Here is a 15,617-nt window from a genome sequence, read left to right on the forward strand (position 1 = left end):
ATGGCCTTCATAGAAGCAACAGGAGATTGTTGCATCCATCTAGAACCCTCAGAACTACAGTGCTATGATGTCACTCACTTCCACAGGCCTTGCAGAGTGTAAACAACAACAACCCAGCTTTGTTGTGTATGTAACCATAGGGATTTGTGATGTCACCTAGAACCTTCACAGCAGCGACAGCTTTATGAGGAGCATCAGCACTGCTCTGCCTGAGCAGAACCATCACCGCCATAGGTTGTCAAATAACCCGGGTTTAACCCACACAGGTAAGTCCAATGGGGTGCAGGCATGTCCTCTATGCTTACAGCTTCCCGTGGGTGTTGGTTTGATACCGTTTGGGGACAGCCAAGGAGGCATCTGCAGGCAACAAAGGTAGGTGTGTGCTTGTGTGTGTGTTTCCTATGCAGATCCTAAGCCCAGTGTCACATGCAAGTAGGAGGAGTAAGAAGGGTTCCTGGCAAATCCGGGTTATGGATTGCATTTAAAAAGGCCCCGTGGGAGTGCAATGGGCCCCTGTCTTGCTGCTTAGCAATAATGGTATGGGTTTAGGTTCTGCTGTGTGTACTGGTGGTTGACTGCCCCCCAGCCCAGAGTGTGCATGGAAAATTGTCTGGCAGCCTCCCTGACAGCAAGCAGTGATAGTGCCCATGAAGGGGACCTTGTTGGGCCCGCCCCTTTCACGGTTATCGCTTCTCGGCCTTTTGGCTAAGATCAAGTGTAGTATCTGTTCTTATCAGTTTAATATCTGATACGTCCCCTATCTGGGGACCATATATTAAATGGATTTTTGAGAACGGGGGCCGATTTCGAAGCTTGCTTCCGTCGCCCTATGCATTGACCCGATATGGCAGTATCTTCGGGTACAGTGCACCACCCCCTTACAGGGTTAAAAAGAAAGATTCCTACTTTCATTGCTACCTGCTTGCTGGCTAGCCAGCTAGCCAGCCCTGTGGGCCTTGCTGCTGCTGCTGCTGCTGCAGCCAAAAAACAAAAGGTGGTGCTGCTGCTGCTTCTGCTTCTGCTTGTGTCTGGCCGCTGTTGGAGCGTCCAGGCACAGGACTTCTGCTGCTGCTGACTAAATGGCCTCCTTAATTGGATCATTTGAGTAGCCAGCACACCTGTGCAGGTAGGGCATGACATGATAGGCAGCTGCCTTGATAGCGGGTGGGTGCTGAATGTTCCTAATTGACAAAATAAGATTAATGCTTATGAAGAAATATAAAATCTCATCCCTTCCCCAATATCGCGCCACACCCCTACCCCTTAATTCCCTGGTTGAACTTGATGGACATATGTCTTTTTTCGACCGTACTAACTATGTAACTATGTAACATAACATGGGGGGGGGGGGGTCTCCTGGCTGTTCACACAGGTGTGTCATTGCTGTACATTGACCATGCATTGCTTCTGTGGTATTGCAAAGGCAAAGACAAATGCTTCCAGCCATCCATTGCACTAATGGATTGGTCATCAGCTGGCTGTCTATGTCCCGCATCAATATAGACCAAAGTACAGAGGGTTAGGCTATGCTATTGTGCACCTACCTGATGCATCAGAAGGTGCGAGGCCCTTGCTAAATTCTGTGCACAGACTTTGAGATCTATGCTTTAGACTGTATCTAAACCTGCTCCAACATGGACTGACATTCTGGCCTACTTTCAGCCGATGCGACTTGTCTGTCGCTGAACAGTCGCTTTTTATGTATTCAGCACCTATGTATAATGTTGTAAAAATGCTCTAGAAGCTAAAGTCGCAGAAATGTCACACATATTTGGCCTGCAACTTTCTGTGCGACAAATTCAGACAGGAAAAATCAGTATAAATCCTTAGAAAATTATCCCCCAGTGTCTCCATCTGCTGGCGGTATTGAATAAGCATTGCTGCACTGATGGGGTATGCATTAGACGAAAAAAAAGAAGAAAAAGAAGAATAATACGCCCAGAAAAGAGGCGAAAAGGAGAAAAACGTAAAAAAACGTGAAAAAAAAGTAAGAGGAAGAGAAGGGAAAAAAAGGTGGAAATGGGTTTAAAAGTGATTTCGGCGGAGAATATATATATATATATATATATATATATATATATATATATATATATATATATATATATACGCGCACACACACACATATATATAAACGTATTCTCCGTTGAGATATTGCAGCCGCTGCTGTGTCCAGGCCCAGGAGCCTTAGCACTGTGCTGTGATGTCACTCAATACCACTGACATCACTAGGTGTAAACAACATCTCTCCTTTGCTGTGTATGTGACTATGGAGCTGTTTGGTGATGTCGTCTATTATGGCCTTCATAGAAGCAACAGGAGATTGTTGCATCCATCTAGAACCCTCAGAACTACAGTGCTATGATGTCACTCACTTCCACAGGCCTTGCAGAGTGTAAACAACAACAACCCAGCTTTGTTGTGTATGTAACCATAGGGATTTGTGATGTCACCTAGAACCTTCACAGCAGCGACAGCTTTATGAGGAGCATCAGCACTGCTCTGCCTGAGCAGAACCATCACCGCCATAGGTTGTCAAATAACCCGGGTTTAACCCACACAGGTAAGTCCAATGGGGTGCAGGCAAGGCATGTCCTCTATGCTTACAGCTTCCCGTGGGTGTTGGTTTGATACCGTTTGGGGACAGCCAAGGAGGCATCTGCAGGCAACAAAGGTAGGTGTGTGCTTGTGTGTGTGTTTCCTATGCAGATCCTAAGCCCAGTGTCACATGCAAGTAGGAGGAGTAAGAAGGGTTCCTGGCAAATCCGGGTTATGGATTGCATTTAAAAAGGCCCCGTGGGAGTGCAATGGGCCCCTGTCTTGCTGCTTAGCAATAATGGTATGGGTTTAGGTTCTGCTGTGTGTACTGGTGGTTGACTGCCCCCCAGCCCAGAGTGTGCATGGAAAATTGTCTGGCAGCCTCCCTGACAGCAAGCAGTGATAGTGCCCATGAAGGGGACCTTGTTGGGCCCGCCCCTTTCACGGTTATCGCTTCTCGGCCTTTTGGCTAAGATCAAGTGTAGTATCTGTTCTTATCAGTTTAATATCTGATACGTCCCCTATCTGGGGACCATATATTAAATGGATTTTTGAGAACGGGGGCCGATTTCGAAGCTTGCTTCCGTCGCCCTATGCATTGACCCGATATGGCAGTATCTTCGGGTACAGTGACCCCCTTACAGGGTTAAAAAGAAAGATTCCTACTTTCATTGCTACCTGCTTGCTGGCTAGCCAGCTAGCCAGCCCTGTGGGCCTTGCTGCTGCTGCTGCTGCAGCCAAAAAACAAAAGGTGGTGCTGCTGCTGCTTCTGCTTCTGCTTGTGTCTGGCCGCTGTTGGAGCGTCCAGGCACAGGACTTCTGCTGCTGCTGACTAAATGGCCTCCTTAATTGGATCATTTGAGTAGCCAGCACACCTGTGCAGGTAGGGCATGACATGATAGGCAGCTGCCTTGATAGCGGGTGGGTGCTGAATGTTCCTAATTGACAAAATAAGATTAATGCTTATGAAGAAATATAAAATCTCATCCCTTCCCCAATATCGCGCCACACCCCTACCCCTTAATTCCCTGGTTGAACTTGATGGACATATGTCTTTTTTCGACCGTACTAACTATGTAACTATGTAACATAACATGGGGGGGGGGGGGTCTCCTGGCTGTTCACACAGGTGTGTCATTGCTGTACATTGACCATGCATTGCTTCTGTGGTATTGCAAAGGCAAAGACAAATGCTTCCAGCCATCCATTGCACTAATGGATTGGTCATCAGCTGGCTGTCTATGTCCCGCATCAATATAGACCAAAGTACAGAGGGTTAGGCTATGCTATTGTGCACCTACCTGATGCATCAGAAGGTGCGAGGCCCTTGCTAAATTCTGTGCACAGACTTTGAGATCTATGCTTTAGACTGTATCTAAACCTGCTCCAACATGGACTGACATTCTGGCCTACTTTCAGCCGATGCGACTTGTCTGTCGCTGAACAGTCGCTTTTTATGTATTCAGCACCTATGTATAATGTTGTAAAAATGCTCTAGAAGCTAAAGTCGCAGAAATGTCACACATATTTGGCCTGCAACTTTCTGTGCGACAAATTCAGACAGGAAAAATCAGTATAAATCCTTAGAAAATTATCCCCCAGTGTCTCCATCTGCTGGCGGTATTGAATAAGCATTGCTGCACTGATGGGGTATGCATTAGACGAAAAAAAAGAAGAAAAAGAAGAATAATACGCCCAGAAAAGAGGCGAAAAGGAGAAAAACGTAAAAAAACGTGAAAAAAAAGTAAGAGGAAGAGAAGGGAAAAAAAGGTGGAAATGGGTTTAAAAGTGATTTCGGCGGAGAAATATATATATATATATATATATATATATATATATATATATATACGCGCACACACACACATATATATAAACGTATTCTCCGTTGAGATATTGCAGCCGCTGCTGTGTCCAGGCCCAGGAGCCTTAGCACTGTGCTGTGATGTCACTCAATACCACTGACATCACTAGGTGTAAACAACATCTCTCCTTTGCTGTGTATGTGACTATGGAGCTGTTTGGTGATGTCGTCTATTATGGCCTTCATAGAAGCAACAGGAGATTGTTGCATCCATCTAGAACCCTCAGAACTACAGTGCTATGATGTCACTCACTTCCACAGGCCTTGCAGAGTGTAAACAACAACAACCCAGCTTTGTTGTGTATGTAACCATAGGGATTTGTGATGTCACCTAGAACCTTCACAGCAGCGACAGCTTTATGAGGAGCATCAGCACTGCTCTGCCTGAGCAGAACCATCACCGCCATAGGTTGTCAAATAACCCGGGTTTAACCCACACAGGTAAGTCCAATGGGGTGCAGGCATGTCCTCTATGCTTACAGCTTCCCGTGGGTGTTGGTTTGATACCGTTTGGGGACAGCCAAGGAGGCATCTGCAGGCAACAAAGGTAGGTGTGTGCTTGTGTGTGTGTTTCCTATGCAGATCCTAAGCCCAGTGTCACATGCAAGTAGGAGGAGTAAGAAGGGTTCCTGGCAAATCCGGGTTATGGATTGCATTTAAAAAGGCCCCGTGGGAGTGCAATGGGCCCCTGTCTTGCTGCTTAGCAATAATGGTATGGGTTTAGGTTCTGCTGTGTGTACTGGTGGTTGACTGCCCCCCAGCCCAGAGTGTGCATGGAAAATTGTCTGGCAGCCTCCCTGACAGCAAGCAGTGATAGTGCCCATGAAGGGGACCTTGTTGGGCCCGCCCCTTTCACGGTTATCGCTTCTCGGCCTTTTGGCTAAGATCAAGTGTAGTATCTGTTCTTATCAGTTTAATATCTGATACGTCCCCTATCTGGGGACCATATATTAAATGGATTTTTGAGAACGGGGGCCGATTTCGAAGCTTGCTTCCGTCGCCCTATGCATTGACCCGATATGGCAGTATCTTCGGGTACAGTGCACCACCCCCTTACAGGGTTAAAAAGAAAGATTCCTACTTTCATTGCTACCTGCTTGCTGGCTAGCCAGCTAGCCAGCCCTGTGGGCCTTGCTGCTGCTGCTGCTGCAGCCAAAAAACAAAAGGTGGTGCTGCTGCTGCTTCTGCTTCTGCTTGTGTCTGGCCGCTGTTGGAGCGTCCAGGCACAGGACTTCTGCTGCTGCTGACTAAATGGCCTCCTTAATTGGATCATTTGAGTAGCCAGCACACCTGTGCAGGTAGGGCATGACATGATAGGCAGCTGCCTTGATAGCGGGTGGGTGCTGAATGTTCCTAATTGACAAAATAAGATTAATGCTTATGAAGAAATATAAAATCTCATCCCTTCCCCAATATCGCGCCACACCCCTACCCCTTAATTCCCTGGTTGAACTTGATGGACATATGTCTTTTTTCGACCGTACTAACTATGTAACTATGTAACATAACATGGGGGGGGGGGGGTCTCCTGGCTGTTCACACAGGTGTGTCATTGCTGTACATTGACCATGCATTGCTTCTGTGGTATTGCAAAGGCAAAGACAAATGCTTCCAGCCATCCATTGCACTAATGGATTGGTCATCAGCTGGCTGTCTATGTCCCGCATCAATATAGACCAAAGTACAGAGGGTTAGGCTATGCTATTGTGCACCTACCTGATGCATCAGAAGGTGCGAGGCCCTTGCTAAATTCTGTGCACAGACTTTGAGATCTATGCTTTAGACTGTATCTAAACCTGCTCCAACATGGACTGACATTCTGGCCTACTTTCAGCCGATGCGACTTGTCTGTCGCTGAACAGTCGCTTTTTATGTATTCAGCACCTATGTATAATGTTGTAAAAATGCTCTAGAAGCTAAAGTCGCAGAAATGTCACACATATTTGGCCTGCAACTTTCTGTGCGACAAATTCAGACAGGAAAAATCAGTATAAATCCTTAGAAAATTATCCCCCAGTGTCTCCATCTGCTGGCGGTATTGAATAAGCATTGCTGCACTGATGGGGTATGCATTAGACGAAAAAAAAGAAGAAAAAGAAGAATAATACGCCCAGAAAAGAGGCGAAAAGGAGAAAAACGTAAAAAAACGTGAAAAAAAAGTAAGAGGAAGAGAAGGGAAAAAAAGGTGGAAATGGGTTTAAAAGTGATTTCGGCGGAGAAATATATATATATATATATATATATATATATATATATATATATACGCGCACACACACACATATATATAAACGTATTCTCCGTTGAGATATTGCAGCCGCTGCTGTGTCCAGGCCCAGGAGCCTTAGCACTGTGCTGTGATGTCACTCAATACCACTGACATCACTAGGTGTAAACAACATCTCTCCTTTGCTGTGTATGTGACTATGGAGCTGTTTGGTGATGTCGTCTATTATGGCCTTCATAGAAGCAACAGGAGATTGTTGCATCCATCTAGAACCCTCAGAACTACAGTGCTATGATGTCACTCACTTCCACAGGCCTTGCAGAGTGTAAACAACAACAACCCAGCTTTGTTGTGTATGTAACCATAGGGATTTGTGATGTCACCTAGAACCTTCACAGCAGCGACAGCTTTATGAGGAGCATCAGCACTGCTCTGCCTGAGCAGAACCATCACCGCCATAGGTTGTCAAATAACCCGGGTTTAACCCACACAGGTAAGTCCAATGGGGTGCAGGCATGTCCTCTATGCTTACAGCTTCCCGTGGGTGTTGGTTTGATACCGTTTGGGGACAGCCAAGGAGGCATCTGCAGGCAACAAAGGTAGGTGTGTGCTTGTGTGTGTGTTTCCTATGCAGATCCTAAGCCCAGTGTCACATGCAAGTAGGAGGAGTAAGAAGGGTTCCTGGCAAATCCGGGTTATGGATTGCATTTAAAAAGGCCCCGTGGGAGTGCAATGGGCCCCTGTCTTGCTGCTTAGCAATAATGGTATGGGTTTAGGTTCTGCTGTGTGTACTGGTGGTTGACTGCCCCCCAGCCCAGAGTGTGCATGGAAAATTGTCTGGCAGCCTCCCTGACAGCAAGCAGTGATAGTGCCCATGAAGGGGACCTTGTTGGGCCCGCCCCTTTCACGGTTATCGCTTCTCGGCCTTTTGGCTAAGATCAAGTGTAGTATCTGTTCTTATCAGTTTAATATCTGATACGTCCCCTATCTGGGGACCATATATTAAATGGATTTTTGAGAACGGGGGCCGATTTCGAAGCTTGCTTCCGTCGCCCTATGCATTGACCCGATATGGCAGTATCTTCGGGTACAGTGCACCACCCCCTTACAGGGTTAAAAAGAAAGATTCCTACTTTCATTGCTACCTGCTTGCTGGCTAGCCAGCTAGCCAGCCCTGTGGGCCTTGCTGCTGCTGCTGCTGCAGCCAAAAAACAAAAGGTGGTGCTGCTGCTGCTTCTGCTTCTGCTTGTGTCTGGCCGCTGTTGGAGCGTCCAGGCACAGGACTTCTGCTGCTGCTGACTAAATGGCCTCCTTAATTGGATCATTTGAGTAGCCAGCACACCTGTGCAGGTAGGGCATGACATGATAGGCAGCTGCCTTGATAGCGGGTGGGTGCTGAATGTTCCTAATTGACAAAATAAGATTAATGCTTATGAAGAAATATAAAATCTCATCCCTTCCCCAATATCGCGCCACACCCCTACCCCTTAATTCCCTGGTTGAACTTGATGGACATATGTCTTTTTTCGACCGTACTAACTATGTAACTATGTAACATAACATGGGGGGGGGGGGTCTCCTGGCTGTTCACACAGGTGTGTCATTGCTGTACATTGACCATGCATTGCTTCTGTGGTATTGCAAAGGCAAAGACAAATGCTTCCAGCCATCCATTGCACTAATGGATTGGTCATCAGCTGGCTGTCTATGTCCCGCATCAATATAGACCAAAGTACAGAGGGTTAGGCTATGCTATTGTGCACCTACCTGATGCATCAGAAGGTGCGAGGCCCTTGCTAAATTCTGTGCACAGACTTTGAGATCTATGCTTTAGACTGTATCTAAACCTGCTCCAACATGGACTGACATTCTGGCCTACTTTCAGCCGATGCGACTTGTCTGTCGCTGAACAGTCGCTTTTTATGTATTCAGCACCTATGTATAATGTTGTAAAAATGCTCTAGAAGCTAAAGTCGCAGAAATGTCACACATATTTGGCCTGCAACTTTCTGTGCGACAAATTCAGACAGGAAAAATCAGTATAAATCCTTAGAAAATTATCCCCCAGTGTCTCCATCTGCTGGCGGTATTGAATAAGCATTGCTGCACTGATGGGGTATGCATTAGACGAAAAAAAAGAAGAAAAAGAAGAATAATACGCCCAGAAAAGAGGCGAAAAGGAGAAAAACGTAAAAAAACGTGAAAAAAAAGTAAGAGGAAGAGAAGGGAAAAAAAGGTGGAAATGGGTTTAAAAGTGATTTCGGCGGAGAATATATATATATATATATATATATATATATATATATATATATACGCGCACACACACACATATATATAAACGTATTCTCCGTTGAGATATTGCAGCCGCTGCTGTGTCCAGGCCCAGGAGCCTTAGCACTGTGCTGTGATGTCACTCAATACCACTGACATCACTAGGTGTAAACAACATCTCTCCTTTGCTGTGTATGTGACTATGGAGCTGTTTGGTGATGTCGTCTATTATGGCCTTCATAGAAGCAACAGGAGATTGTTGCATCCATCTAGAACCCTCAGAACTACAGTGCTATGATGTCACTCACTTCCACAGGCCTTGCAGAGTGTAAACAACAACAACCCAGCTTTGTTGTGTATGTAACCATAGGGATTTGTGATGTCACCTAGAACCTTCACAGCAGCGACAGCTTTATGAGGAGCATCAGCACTGCTCTGCCTGAGCAGAACCATCACCGCCATAGGTTGTCAAATAACCCGGGTTTAACCCACACAGGTAAGTCCAATGGGGTGCAGGCATGTCCTCTATGCTTACAGCTTCCCGTGGGTGTTGGTTTGATACCGTTTGGGGACAGCCAAGGAGGCATCTGCAGGCAACAAAGGTAGGTGTGTGCTTGTGTGTGTGTTTCCTATGCAGATCCTAAGCCCAGTGTCACATGCAAGTAGGAGGAGTAAGAAGGGTTCCTGGCAAATCCGGGTTATGGATTGCATTTAAAAAGGCCCCGTGGGAGTGCAATGGGCCCCTGTCTTGCTGCTTAGCAATAATGGTATGGGTTTAGGTTCTGCTGTGTGTACTGGTGGTTGACTGCCCCCCAGCCCAGAGTGTGCATGGAAAATTGTCTGGCAGCCTCCCTGACAGCAAGCAGTGATAGTGCCCATGAAGGGGACCTTGTTGGGCCCGCCCCTTTCACGGTTATCGCTTCTCGGCCTTTTGGCTAAGATCAAGTGTAGTATCTGTTCTTATCAGTTTAATATCTGATACGTCCCCTATCTGGGGACCATATATTAAATGGATTTTTGAGAACGGGGGCCGATTTCGAAGCTTGCTTCCGTCGCCCTATGCATTGACCCGATATGGCAGTATCTTCGGGTACAGTGCACCACCCCCTTACAGGGTTAAAAAGAAAGATTCCTACTTTCATTGCTACCTGCTTGCTGGCTAGCCAGCTAGCCAGCCCTGTGGGCCTTGCTGCTGCTGCTGCAGCCAAAAAACAAAAGGTGGTGCTGCTGCTGCTTCTGCTTCTGCTTGTGTCTGGCCGCTGTTGGAGCGTCCAGGCACAGGACTTCTGCTGCTGCTGACTAAATGGCCTCCTTAATTGGATCATTTGAGTAGCCAGCACACCTGTGCAGGTAGGGCATGACATGATAGGCAGCTGCCTTGATAGCGGGTGGGTGCTGAATGTTCCTAATTGACAAAATAAGATTAATGCTTATGAAGAAATATAAAATCTCATCCCTTCCCCAATATCGCGCCACACCCCTACCCCTTAATTCCCTGGTTGAACTTGATGGACATATGTCTTTTTTCGACCGTACTAACTATGTAACTATGTAACATAACATGGGGGGGGGGGGGGTCTCCTGGCTGTTCACACAGGTGTGTCATTGCTGTACATTGACCATGCATTGCTTCTGTGGTATTGCAAAGGCAAAGACAAATGCTTCCAGCCATCCATTGCACTAATGGATTGGTCATCAGCTGACTGTCTATGTCCCGCATCAATATAGACCAAAGTACAGAGGGTTAGGCTATGCTATTGTGCACCTACCTGATGCATCAGAAGGTGCGAGGCCCTTGCTAAATTCTGTGCACAGACTTTGAGATCTATGCTTTAGACTGTATCTAAACCTGCTCCAACATGGACTGACATTCTGGCCTACTTTCAGCCGATGCGACTTGTCTGTCGCTGAACAGTCGCTTTTTATGTATTCAGCACCTATGTATAATGTTGTAAAAATGCTCTAGAAGCTAAAGTCGCAGAAATGTCACACATATTTGGCCTGCAACTTTCTGTGCGACAAATTCAGACAGGAAAAATCAGTATAAATCCTTAGAAAATTATCCCCCAGTGTCTCCATCTGCTGGCGGTATTGAATAAGCATTGCTGCACTGATGGGGTATGCATTAGACGAAAAAAAAGAAGAAAAAGAAGAATAATACGCCCAGAAAAGAGGCGAAAAGGAGAAAAACGTAAAAAAACGTGAAAAAAAAGTAAGAGGAAGAGAAGGGAAAAAAAGGTGGAAATGGGTTTAAAAGTGATTTCGGCGGAGAAATATATATATATATATATATATATATATATATATATATATACGCGCACACACACACATATATATAAACGTATTCTCCGTTGAGATATTGCAGCCGCTGCTGTGTCCAGGCCCAGGAGCCTTAGCACTGTGCTGTGATGTCACTCAATACCACTGACATCACTAGGTGTAAACAACATCTCTCCTTTGCTGTGTATGTGACTATGGAGCTGTTTGGTGATGTCGTCTATTATGGCCTTCATAGAAGCAACAGGAGATTGTTGCATCCATCTAGAACCCTCAGAACTACAGTGCTATGATGTCACTCACTTCCACAGGCCTTGCAGAGTGTAAACAACAACAACCCAGCTTTGTTGTGTATGTAACCATAGGGATTTGTGATGTCACCTAGAACCTTCACAGCAGCGACAGCTTTATGAGGAGCATCAGCACTGCTCTGCCTGAGCAGAACCATCACCGCCATAGGTTGTCAAATAACCCGGGTTTAACCCACACAGGTAAGTCCAATGGGGTGCAGGCATGTCCTCTATGCTTACAGCTTCCCGTGGGTGTTGGTTTGATACCGTTTGGGGACAGCCAAGGAGGCATCTGCAGGCAACAAAGGTAGGTGTGTGCTTGTGTGTGTGTTTCCTATGCAGATCCTAAGCCCAGTGTCACATGCAAGTAGGAGGAGTAAGAAGGGTTCCTGGCAAATCCGGGTTATGGATTGCATTTAAAAAGGCCCCGTGGGAGTGCAATGGGCCCCTGTCTTGCTGCTTAGCAATAATGGTATGGGTTTAGGTTCTGCTGTGTGTACTGGTGGTTGACTGCCCCCCAGCCCAGAGTGTGCATGGAAAATTGTCTGGCAGCCTCCCTGACAGCAAGCAGTGATAGTGCCCATGAAGGGGACCTTGTTGGGCCCGCCCCTTTCACGGTTATCGCTTCTCGGCCTTTTGGCTAAGATCAAGTGTAGTATCTGTTCTTATCAGTTTAATATCTGATACGTCCCCTATCTGGGGACCATATATTAAATGGATTTTTGAGAACGGGGGCCGATTTCGAAGCTTGCTTCCGTCGCCCTATGCATTGACCCGATATGGCAGTATCTTCGGGTACAGTGCACCACCCCCTTACAGGGTTAAAAAGAAAGATTCCTACTTTCATTGCTACCTGCTTGCTGGCTAGCCAGCTAGCCAGCCCTGTGGGCCTTGCTGCTGCTGCTGCTGCTGCAGCCAAAAAACAAAAGGTGGTGCTGCTGCTGCTTCTGCTTCTGCTTGTGTCTGGCCGCTGTTGGAGCGTCCAGGCACAGGACTTCTGCTGCTGCTGACTAAATGGCCTCCTTAATTGGATCATTTGAGTAGCCAGCACACCTGTGCAGGTAGGGCATGACATGATAGGCAGCTGCCTTGATAGCGGGTGGGTGCTGAATGTTCCTAATTGACAAAATAAGATTAATGCTTATGAAGAAATATAAAATCTCATCCCTTCCCCAATATCGCGCCACACCCCTACCCCTTAATTCCCTGGTTGAACTTGATGGACATATGTCTTTTTTCGACCGTACTAACTATGTAACTATGTAACATAACATGGGGGGGGGGGGGTCTCCTGGCTGTTCACACAGGTGTGTCATTGCTGTACATTGACCATGCATTGCTTCTGTGGTATTGCAAAGGCAAAGACAAATGCTTCCAGCCATCCATTGCACTAATGGATTGGTCATCAGCTGGCTGTCTATGTCCCGCATCAATATAGACCAAAGTACAGAGGGTTAGGCTATGCTATTGTGCACCTACCTGATGCATCAGAAGGTGCGAGGCCCTTGCTAAATTCTGTGCACAGACTTTGAGATCTATGCTTTAGACTGTATCTAAACCTGCTCCAACATGGACTGACATTCTGGCCTACTTTCAGCCGATGCGACTTGTCTGTCGCTGAACAGTCGCTTTTTATGTATTCAGCACCTATGTATAATGTTGTAAAAATGCTCTAGAAGCTAAAGTCGCAGAAATGTCACACATATTTGGCCTGCAACTTTCTGTGCGACAAATTCAGACAGGAAAAATCAGTATAAATCCTTAGAAAATTATCCCCCAGTGTCTCCATCTGCTGGCGGTATTGAATAAGCATTGCTGCACTGATGGGGTATGCATTAGACGAAAAAAAAGAAGAAAAAGAAGAATAATACGCCCAGAAAAGAGGCGAAAAGGAGAAAAACGTAAAAAAACGTGAAAAAAAAGTAAGAGGAAGAGAAGGGAAAAAAAGGTGGAAATGGGTTTAAAAGTGATTTCGGCGGAGAAATGTATATATATATATATATATATATATATATATATATATACGCGCACACACACACATATATATAAACGTATTCTCCGTTGAGATATTGCAGCCGCTGCTGTGTCCAGGCCCAGGAGCCTTAGCACTGTGCTGTGATGTCACTCAATACCACTGACATCACTAGGTGTAAACAACATCTCTCCTTTGCTGTGTATGTGACTATGGAGCTGTTTGGTGATGTCGTCTATTATGGCCTTCATAGAAGCAACAGGAGATTGTTGCATCCATCTAGAACCCTCAGAACTACAGTGCTATGATGTCACTCACTTCCACAGGCCTTGCAGAGTGTAAACAACAACAACCCAGCTTTGTTGTGTATGTAACCATAGGGATTTGTGATGTCACCTAGAACCTTCACAGCAGCGACAGCTTTATGAGGAGCATCAGCACTGCTCTGCCTGAGCAGAACCATCACCGCCATAGGTTGTCAAATAACCCGGGTTTAACCCACACAGGTAAGTCCAATGGGGTGCAGGCATGTCCTCTATGCTTACAGCTTCCCGTGGGTGTTGGTTTGATACCGTTTGGGGACAGCCAAGGAGGCATCTGCAGGCAACAAAGGTAGGTGTGTGCTTGTGTGTGTGTTTCCTATGCAGATCCTAAGCCCAGTGTCACATGCAAGTAGGAGGAGTAAGAAGGGTTCCTGGCAAATCCGGGTTATGGATTGCATTTAAAAAGGCCCCGTGGGAGTGCAATGGGCCCCTGTCTTGCTGCTTAGCAATAATGGTATGGGTTTAGGTTCTGCTGTGTGTACTGGTGGTTGACTGCCCCCCAGCCCAGAGTGTGCATGGAAAATTGTCTGGCAGCCTCCCTGACAGCAAGCAGTGATAGTGCCCATGAAGGGGACCTTGTTGGGCCCGCCCCTTTCACGGTTATCGCTTCTCGGCCTTTTGGCTAAGATCAAGTGTAGTATCTGTTCTTATCAGTTTAATATCTGATACGTCCCCTATCTGGGGACCATATATTAAATGGATTTTTGAGAACGGGGGCCGATTTCGAAGCTTGCTTCCGTCGCCCTATGCATTGACCCGATATGGCAGTATCTTCGGGTACAGTGCACCACCCCCTTACAGGGTTAAAAAGAAAGATTCCTACTTTCATTGCTACCTGCTTGCTGGCTAGCCAGCTAGCCAGCCCTGTGGGCCTTGCTGCTGCTGCTGCTGCAGCCAAAAAACAAAAGGTGGTGGTGCTGCTGCTGCTTCTGCTTCTGCTTGTGTCTGGCCGCTGTTGGAGCGTCCAGGCACAGGACTTCTGCTGCTGCTGACTAAATGGCCTCCTTAATTGGATCATTTGAGTAGCCAGCACACCTGTGCAGGTAGGGCATGACATGATAGGCAGCTGCCTTGATAGCGGGTGGGTGCTGAATGTTCCTAATTGACAAAATAAGATTAATGCTTATGAAGAAATATAAAATCTCATCCCTTCCCCAATATCGCGCCACACCCCTACCCCTTAATTCCCTGGTTGAACTTGATGGACATATGTCTTTTTTCGACCGTACTAACTATGTAACTATGTAACATAACATGGGGGGGGGGGGTCTCCTGGCTGTTCACACAGGTGTGTCATTGCTGTACATTGACCATGCATTGCTTCTGTGGTATTGCAAAGGCAAAGACAAATGCTTCCAGCCATCCATTGCACTAATGGATTGGTCATCAGCTGGCTGTCTATGTCCCGCATCAATATAGACCAAAGTACAGAGGGTTAGGCTATGCTATTGTGCACCTACCTGATGCATCAGAAGGTGCGAGGCCCTTGCTAAATTCTGTGCACAGACTTTGAGATCTATGCTTTAGACTGTATCTAAACCTGCTCCAACATGGACTGACATTCTGGCCTACTTTCAGCCGATGCGACTTGTCTGTCGCTGAACAGTCGCTTTTTATGTATTCAGCACCTATGTATAATGTTGTAAAAATGCTCTAGAAGCTAAAGTCGCAGAAATGTCACACATATTTGGCCTGCAACTTTCTGTGCGACAAATTCAGACAGGAAAAATCAGTATAAATCCTTAGAAAATTATCCCCCAGTGTCTCCATCTGCTGGCGGTATTGAATAAGCATTGCTGCACTGATGGGGTATGCATTAGACGAAAAAAAAGAAGAAAAAGAAGAATAATACGCCCAGAAAAGA

General features: G+C 46.3%; 7 non-coding genes across 7 annotated transcripts; all 7 read left to right on the forward strand.

Annotated features, from left to right (window-relative positions):
• Positions 1 to 685: 685 nt before the first annotated feature.
• Positions 686 to 876, forward strand: LOC130309941 (U2 spliceosomal RNA). Its single transcript, XR_008858510.1, has one exon. It is a non-coding gene; the product is annotated as a U2 spliceosomal RNA (small nuclear RNA).
• A 2,108-nt stretch (positions 877 to 2,984) lies between these two features.
• On the forward strand, positions 2,985 to 3,175 carry LOC130309957 (U2 spliceosomal RNA). Its single transcript, XR_008858526.1, has one exon. It is a non-coding gene; the product is annotated as a U2 spliceosomal RNA (small nuclear RNA).
• Positions 3,176 to 5,256: 2,081 nt separating this feature from the next.
• Positions 5,257 to 5,447, forward strand: LOC130309942 (U2 spliceosomal RNA). Its single transcript, XR_008858511.1, has one exon. It is a non-coding gene; the product is annotated as a U2 spliceosomal RNA (small nuclear RNA).
• Positions 5,448 to 7,532: 2,085 nt separating this feature from the next.
• Positions 7,533 to 7,723, forward strand: LOC130309943 (U2 spliceosomal RNA). Its single transcript, XR_008858512.1, has one exon. It is a non-coding gene; the product is annotated as a U2 spliceosomal RNA (small nuclear RNA).
• Positions 7,724 to 9,806: 2,083 nt separating this feature from the next.
• On the forward strand, positions 9,807 to 9,997 carry LOC130309944 (U2 spliceosomal RNA). Its single transcript, XR_008858513.1, has one exon. It is a non-coding gene; the product is annotated as a U2 spliceosomal RNA (small nuclear RNA).
• Positions 9,998 to 12,078: 2,081 nt separating this feature from the next.
• LOC130309945 (U2 spliceosomal RNA) lies at positions 12,079 to 12,269 on the forward strand. The gene has a single exon (XR_008858514.1). It is a non-coding gene; the product is annotated as a U2 spliceosomal RNA (small nuclear RNA).
• Positions 12,270 to 14,355: 2,086 nt separating this feature from the next.
• LOC130309946 (U2 spliceosomal RNA) lies at positions 14,356 to 14,546 on the forward strand. The gene has a single exon (XR_008858515.1). It is a non-coding gene; the product is annotated as a U2 spliceosomal RNA (small nuclear RNA).
• Positions 14,547 to 15,617: the final 1,071 nt, after the last annotated feature.

The sequence above is a fragment of the Hyla sarda genome, unplaced genomic scaffold (genome assembly GCF_029499605.1).
Source record: "Hyla sarda isolate aHylSar1 unplaced genomic scaffold, aHylSar1.hap1 scaffold_1543, whole genome shotgun sequence".
Lineage (NCBI taxonomy): Eukaryota > Metazoa > Chordata > Amphibia > Anura > Hylidae > Hyla > Hyla sarda.